At 39.7% G+C, this 8,639-nt stretch overlaps 1 pseudogene; it reads right to left on the bottom strand.

The window, feature by feature from the left end:
• Nucleotides 1-7,155: 7,155 nt before the first annotated feature.
• LOC122450918 lies at nucleotides 7,156-8,115 on the bottom strand (annotated as a pseudogene).
• Nucleotides 8,116-8,639: the final 524 nt, after the last annotated feature.

Below are 8,639 nucleotides of genomic sequence, written 5' to 3'. Positions count from 1 at the left end.
GAGCCTCCTTCCCTCCCGACCTAGTCATCACTGAACACCAGGCTGAGCTCCCTGTGTTATATAGCAGCTTCTCCCTAGCTATCTGTTTTACACATTGTAATGTATATATGTCGATGCTACTTTCTCCGTTCATTGAATGCATGTTTTGTTTTCTAATGGCCCCTACACCATTTAGGAAAAATCTCCGTTACTAAAGAAACCACATTATCAAGAACTCTCAGTTTCTCTTTATGATGCGTAGTAAAGAAAAACACGTCTGGCCCCAGAAGGGTGGTGATGCTTTCTCCTAGGTTTGTTATGTATTTAAATGTCCCCCTGCCCCTTGCTCTCTTTTCTATCAGTTTAAGTCAAAAAATATTTTCAAGTAATACTAGGACTTAAGCATATACTAATGAATGGAACACAGGCAGTCTTAAAAATTTCATTGTGTACTAAGGCACTTTATCTGCATGCCCAGAATAAAGTCAGCAATGGTTACATTGGCTCAGGATTTACTGTTCAGCTATCTTTTCCCAAGTTCATTTTGCCTCTGGTATTGCTGAAGTAAGTCAAACACCAAAAAACATGCCTAAATAAGTAGAAAACAGCCGATATTCTAAGATTTTTCAGAGGTAGAAAGAAGTGGGGTGCTAGGGAGTGCCAGGTGCTCAGGGAAGGCTCCTCTGAGTGGGTGGTTAAATTTAGAGTACTTGGTCTGAGAAAGTGTTTGCATTTGCTTAAAGTTAATTAATGACAAGTGACCACTACTCTTGCTCATAACATTCAGTTAATAAATGTCCAATACATGTATATATGTAAGTGAAAATGTTAGTCACTCACTTGTATCTGACTCTTGCGACCCTATGGACTGTAGCCTACCAGGCTCCTCTGTCCATGGGATTCTCCAGGCAAGAATACTGGAGTGGGTTGCCATTCCCTTCACCAGGAGATCTTCCTGACCCAGGGATCAAACCTGGTCTCCAGCCCTGTAGGCAGATTCTTTACCATCTGAGCCACTGGGGAAACCTATATATGTGTAAGAGTAAATGAATTAAATAAATTAGTGAATATCTATAAAAGTTCAAGAAATTGAGATGATCTTAAGAGTAAAGAGTAGTGGCATTTCTGGAATCCTGAAATTAATTAGGGTTGAACTTCTGGTATTAGCAATTATGTACTTTATGAAATCTAGGTTGCAAATGGGCTGTTGCCAACCAAAAAATTATTCACAACCTAGAAGTTGAGAGTTATGTTTTATTCAGTGGGAGTGTTAGGAGTTCAAGCCCAGGAGATATCTCAAGTAACACCAAGAGAACAGTTTTAACTGAGCAAGGAAGTGTCTGTGCTGTGGCCAGCACCACTTGCCTTTGGATTGAGACTTCTGGGGAAGTTGGGACTCAGCTACGTAAGATCATTGAACAAGACTTTTGGCTTAAAAAGATGATTCCTACAATGGGGTCTTTCTTTCACTTATTTGATTATGATTGGTTTGAGTCTTGAGGACCATGGCTCTGAAGTGCTCTCCAGATACTGGGAATTACTCTGCTTATCCTAATCTGGCCTCCCTAGCACACTGCATTCTCTCAAAAGCTTTGAATTGCAGCACTAACCACCAAACAAATTACCTCTCTAAGATTAAAATGTCAGAAACGGAACAAAGAGAATGTCCAGCTTAAAGAGTATGAACATGATGTCATGACCTGTGAATACTACACACAGACACACAAAACAAAAAAGCCTGTGAGAACTCCAGAATGATGGCTGAGAGTAGCTCTAATGCCTTATATTTTAATTATATCTCTCAGGCTGAAAATGTGACCAAAAGGAAGGAATTGATATTTACTCAAATAAACTTAAAAATTTTATCATGCCCAGTTTATCTTTTAACAGTATCTGAGAGTGGAATTGCTGTGTCATATGATAACTGTAGGGATTTCCCTGATGGCTCAGTGGTAAAGAATCCATCAAGAATCTCCCTGCCAACGCAGATGTGGGTTCAATCCCTGGGTCGAGAAGATCCCCTGGAGAAGAAAATTGCAACCCACTCCAGTATTCTTATCTAAGATATCCCATGGACAAAGGAGCTTGGGAGGCAGAAGTCCATGGGGTCATAAAAGAATTGGATACCACTTAGCTACTAAACAATAAGCAACATCATGATAATTCCAGGTTTTACTTTGTGTGGAAATACTAAACTGTTTTCCAAAGTGACAGTACCATTTTTTAAAGTTCACCAGCAATGTGTGAGGATTCTTTCTTCACATCCTTACCAACACTTGTTATTGCAAGGTTTTTGTGTGCTTGCTTCTTTTAATTCTAGACATTCTGATTGGTGAGATGTAGTATCTCATTATGGTTTTGACTTGCATTTCCCTCATGACTAATGATGTTGAACATCTTTTCATGTGCCTTTTGGCCATTTTGGAAAATTATCTGTCCAAAAATATCTTTCCAGTTTTTCAAATTGGTTATTTTGTCTTTTTATTGCTAAGTTGTAGGATTTTTTTAAAAAGAGATCCTGGATATGTGTATGTGTGTGTGTATGTGTTGCTTAATTGTGTCTGACTCTGCATCCCTGTGGACTATAGCCTGCCAGGCTCCTCTGTCCATGAGATTTCCCATGCAAGAATACTACAGTGGGTTGCCATTCCCTTTTCCAGGGGATCTTCCTGACTCAGGGATCGAACCCAGGTCTCCTGCATTGCAGGAAGATTCTTTACCATCCGAGCCACCTGGATACAAGTCCTTTATTAAATGTTTGATTTGCCAATATTTTTCATTGAAGTATAGTTGATTTACAATGTAGATTGTTTCTAGTATATAGGAAAGTGATTGAGTTATACAGATATGTACGTATTCTTTTCTATATTCTTTTACATTATAGTTTATTATAGGATATTGAATATAGTTCCTTGTGCTATACTAGGACCTTGTTATATATATACACATATACATATATATATGGACTTCCCTTTTGGCCCAGCTGGTGAAGAATCCACCTGCAATGCAGGAGACCTGGATTTGATTCCTGGGTTGGGAAGATCCCCTGGAGAAGGGAATGGCTACCCACTCCAATATTCTGGCCTGGAGAATTCCATGGACTCTATAGTCCATGGGGTTGCAAAGAGTTGGACACAAATGAGCACCTTTCACTCACTTATATAATATACATTAGTTTTTATCTGCTAATCCCAAGCTCCTAATTTATCCCTCTCCTCTCTTTTCCCTTTGGTAGCCGTAAGTTTGTTTTCTATGTCTGAGTCTATTTCATAAACAAATTCATCTGTGTCATATTTTAGATTTCACATTTAAGAGATATCAAATGGTATTTGTCTTTCTTTTTCAAACTTACTCCACTTAGTGTAATAATCTCTAGGTCCCTCCATGTTGCTATAAATGGCATTATTTCATTCTTTTTTATGGCTAATACTCCACTGTGTATATATATACACATATATACACACACACACTTATACATCACACCTTCTCATCTGTTGATGGATATTTAGGTTGCTTCCATATCTTGGATATTATACAATTTTCCAACATTTTTTCTCATTATATGGCTTGTCTTTTCACTTTATTGATATTGTCTTTTGAAACAGAAATGGATTTGGATAAAGTGTTATTATTTTATATTTGGTTGTTTGAGCTTTTGATATTGTACTTTAGAAACTATCGACAAATCCAAGATTATAAAGATTTACTCCTATGTTTACTTCCAAGTTTCATAGCTTTTCCCCCTTCCATTTAGGTCTTTGATCCATTCTGAGTTAATTTTTGCTTATTGTAAATGATAGTGTTCAAATCTCATTCTTTTGCTGTGGGCATTGCATACAGTTTACCCAGCCCTAATTTTGGAAAAAGCTATTTTTCCCATTGAATAATCTTAGCATCCTTGTCAAAATCAATTGACTATTAATGTAAGCATTTATTTCTAGACTATTAATTACATCCCATTGATCTATATGTCTATCCTTATGCTATACCGCACTGTCTTGATTACTGTAGTTTTGTAGTAAGTTCTGAAATCAGGAAGTGTGACCCTGTCAGCTTCATTCTTTTTCAAATATATTTTGGCTATTGTGGGTCCCTTGCATTTATTTATACATATGAATCCTAGGATTAGAATTGTCAAAAGGCAGTTGAGATTTTGACTGTGATTACTTTGAGTCTGTAGACCAATTTGAAAATGTTGCAGTTTTAACAATACTAAGTCTTCTGATCATTAAAATAATATTTTAAAGTATCTCATAGTTCATTTAAATATTGTCAAATTCTATGCTAGCCATAAGGCCTGGTTATCTGTTTATAGCTATTCCTCTATGTAGGGAACACAATCTGTTCTTTCACTCTTTTCCAGATGCTAGTATCTTGTTTTAGTAGATATGTGTAGTATGTTTCTAAGATACTTTCTCCTCTGCTTTCCTATGTAGAACTTTTTGGCCATTTGTGATAGGAATGAAAGTCTGTGATAGAAGGGAGAGTTTGTCTTCAGTTAACCATTCTCTGTTTTAAGAATGCAATTTCCTCTTTGTTTGGATAGCACTGGTTGAACAATGATGTCCTTTGATTAGCAGTCATCTGATGCTGGTTCCTTTTTGCAAGAGTGATGTTTGTGTGAAGTCTGTCTGGACTACCCTTCCTAATATACTATTGTCTGGTTGTGGGATACCTGGAAACCTTTCCACTACTTTTCTCCCACATCAACTCCAGTCATCAGAGGTCTACATGATTCTCTTAAATGCTGTGGTCCTTTTGCTTGATAGGCAACCACCTTTATTAGGAAATTATCAAGCTTTCTCAAGCTTAGCTACATTTTGCCATGCACTTTTGGCCCAGGGGAAGTTCTCTCATCTTTTGTTTACATAGGTCTCCTTATTTCGGCATCCCCTTTCTGCCTTGGCTTCACTCTTCCATTCATTTTTCCTGTGAGTAGAGTGCCAGGTATAGATCAGCAAGTGTCTCTCCTAAGCAGTTGTCCAAACAGGAAAGAGATTACTCTCCAAATGGTTAGGAACGGTTCTCCTGGAGACATTTTCTTTTGATTTCAGGGAAAGAAATCATGTTTGTCACTTCTGGTACATGGAGGGAATCACCTCTCAGTACAAATATTACACCCACAAAGTTATAGCTGCTCACTTCAAAGACTTCAAATTTCATTCTTCTCAAAAAAAAAAAAAAGATTTTTTTTAAGGTTTGTTGATGGAGGCAGCATTAGAATGATAAAATGGTACTAGGACAGCATAGGCAGACTCCCAGTTGCCTGCAAGGCATTTTGACATGATGAGTTAAAACCATTTAATCCATAATGTTGGTCTTCATTCATCACTTTTTCTGGGAAAAGGGAAAATTGCATTCAATATTTCATTAATCATACTTTGAATGACTAAAAAATGTAAAGTTGGTTTCATTGAGTAGGAAGTAAAGAATCATGAGTTGAAATTAATATTGGAAAATAGGGTAGTTTAATTCATATTCATATTCAATGAAATTCCTGTGATAAATTTGAAATCACCACCTATTTCTGTACCCATGACTTTTGACATGTTGACTATGCAATTTCTCTAACTGAGGAGGCAGAAATATTTTCCCTGCTTTCTGAGTTTGAGTTTTCTCATATGACTTGCTCTGGCCAATAGAATTTGAGCAAATGGGATACACATATGAACAGGAAAAACTCTGCTGCTCTTACTCATCTGCTATGTCCTTGAGTTCATGTCTCAGCCAACTTGCTGGGTTCAATACATCGCTTATTCTCAACATTTGCTTATTGTGTTTCATTTTCTGCTGTAATAAATATTTGAAGAGCATTAACTCAGTTGGATAAAAACCTTTTGTATTTTAAAGATTGAAATATGTCACCGACTGTATTCCAATTTTTTATTTTCTATTTTATTTTACCTTGGACAAGTGTTCTCTAAATATTTTAGCTTGCCCAGGTAGAGATAATGGAGCCTGGGTGAGAGTAGTGATGGTAAGAGAGAAAAATTTCCAACCTGAGATATATATGTATACAAAAAGGCAGAGAATACTAAGGGAAAACCTAGCATGCTCCGTTTCCAGCTCTGTTCTCTGCCCAAGAGCCAGCTGGCATTCTTGTTTGGTTAATATTCATGAGTGCCTGGACAGCATTATATGTTCTCTTTTATTACAGAAATTAGCTTCCAGTATATACATATAAATAAACCAATGAGCTAAAACTTCATTTCAATTATTTAACACTCAGGTGGTGTGCATGGGGGCCAGAGGTGCCTTTGTTGGCACAGTGATGTCTCTGCTTTTCTACTATGCAGTCTAGGTTTGTCATCGCTTTTATTCCAAGGAGCAAGTGTCTTTTAATTTCATGGCTGCAGTCACTGTCCACAGTGATTTTGGAGCCCAAGAAAATAAAACCTGTCACTGTTTCCACTTTTCCCCCTTCTACTTGCCATGAAATAATGGGACTGGATGCCTTGATCTTAGTTTTATGAATGTTGAGTTTTAAGCCAGCTTTTTCACTCTCCTCTTTCACTTCATCAAGAGGCTCTTTAGTTCCTCTTCACTTTCTGCCATTAAAGTAGTATCCATTAGACTGCCCCATTAGTCTTGATGCATGAATTTTGTTGTTTCCAAGCATCAAGCTATGAAAGGCAGGCTTCAGCAGCACTTTACATAATTTTCTCAGCTTAATACCTTCAAACATGCTTTCTCTCTAGGAATTCTCTTTCCCCAAATCATCACTAGGCAACCCTTACAGTTCTTTAGAGCTCACTTTGATGTGGGTCCACAAAGACTACTTAGTGTCTTCAATTTCTAATTAACTAGACACTCATACTGTTCTGGGCAGGCCTATCCTTTTTTCAATCAAGGTTTAGAGTAGGTAATTCTTATTTTGGTATGTGTTTGCAGGTGTGTAATTTCTGTGATATAGTTTCTTTTCTTTCTTTTTTTTTCCGATTGAATTCAACAAGTATTTATTGAGTGCCTGTTACACACAAGATTTTGTTTCAGATACTTGGGACACATCAGAGGATAAAACAATGGTCCCTGCCCTCACGGAGCTCACAGTCTAGCATTTACGACCACTTCACCTGGATGCAGTGACCCTGGGCAAGTCACTGCCTCTGTCCTCGGCCACCCGATGCAGGAGTAGGGAAGCCCAGCTCAGACAAGGGGAACCGGCCGGCTGTGCTGGAGATGCCAAACAGGGCCCCTACCCTCATCCCACCACCCAGACAGTCGAGAGGGCTAGAAGCTGGCTTTTAATGATAAAGTACAGGAGGCGGGGGCACGGACTGGCCCCGGTAGTCTGCTAGGCTGCTGCCTAGGGGCCTGGGCCGGCTACACGAACTGCTGCTGCTGCTTCGTGGCTGCCTTGCTGGCAAGGTCCTTGGCCTTCTCCGTAGCTGCCAGTGCCGTCTCCTTGGCCTTCTCCTTGGCTTCCTTGGCTGTTTCAACAAGGGTTTGGGGAGGGGCCTCACCTTGCAGCTTGGCGAAGATGTATTCAAAACCCTTCATAGTCTTGGTCACGTTGCTTTTGAACCGCGCGAGACCAAATTCCTGGACAGCTCTGGAGACGCCAAATAAGCTAGAGGAGACCCAGGCTTCCCGGCGGATTTCGGTCCAGCCGCTGTTATCCGAGTTCACACGGTAAACACATCGTTCCTCCACCACCATCAGCCGGGCGTGGTTGATGTTCCAGGTGAAGGTGGTCATGGTTTGGTTTTGTGAGTCCACGATAGAATCCTCCAGGATGTACACTGAGTGAGCAACATTGGCAGGAAACAGTCGCTCAGCCCAGCGGGGCATCCTGTTGGTCTTGGTCAGGAGTCGTCGGGACAGGAGCTTCTGGTCAGAGGTCGCCTCTCAGTGCACTATGTCTTCTGTCAAGACATGTTTGCTATAAGGATTTGGGTACCGCTGCCAGAAGGCAGCGAACACTTGGTCCCAGGAACTGCGGAGCACGCTCTGGCCCTGGAAATACTTCACCGTCGTCCCGGCCGGGGCGGGCTCAGCGCCGGAGCAGCATCAGGGGTGCGGAGCCCGAGGGGCACGCGGAGACTGGGCTGGAGCTCGACGCTCGGCCGCCAGGCTAGCAGCAGATCAGTCGCTGCAGCGCCGCACCCAACCAGCCGCCGCCACCCCCGCCGCCATGAGGAATTGTGATATAGTTTCAAGAGGATGGGAACAAACTATTTCTTCTAGGCTAAGTAGGACATGTTACATTTCAGGTTAACTGTAATTGTTAGTAACAGTATAAATTCAAGTCAATTGCCTACTTAGGGACACTTCTGTGAAATGTTTGTCATTATGAAATAGAGCACATTACACCTCAGTGAAGTGAACCAAATTCAGTTGGCTCTTGTCACCACTTTATTAAGAAGACAGGGAAAATTAACTTTGCTGTTCAAAAATAATACCTTCAGTTTACTCTTATTTATTTATTCTTCAATTATTCAGTATTTATTCTTCCGTTTATTCTCTCTACACAATAATTTAGGAATACATTTTATTAATCAGTTAATTAAATATTTCTTAAAAATTATAATTTCTATCCTAGAAAACTTATTGTTCTACAGCTGATATTCCCCGTCATAAACTACGGCCGTGGGTGAACTCCTAAAACATGGAGGCAAAGACAGGTGGTTTCAGAATTTTAATGTTATCTTTTGAATATT

This window comes from Cervus canadensis, chromosome 12 (assembly GCF_019320065.1).
Source record: "Cervus canadensis isolate Bull #8, Minnesota chromosome 12, ASM1932006v1, whole genome shotgun sequence".
In the NCBI taxonomy this organism is placed as follows: domain Eukaryota; kingdom Metazoa; phylum Chordata; class Mammalia; order Artiodactyla; family Cervidae; genus Cervus; species Cervus canadensis.
The sequence above is the reverse complement of the archived record's forward strand: the minus strand, read 5'-3'. Positions and strand labels throughout refer to the sequence as shown.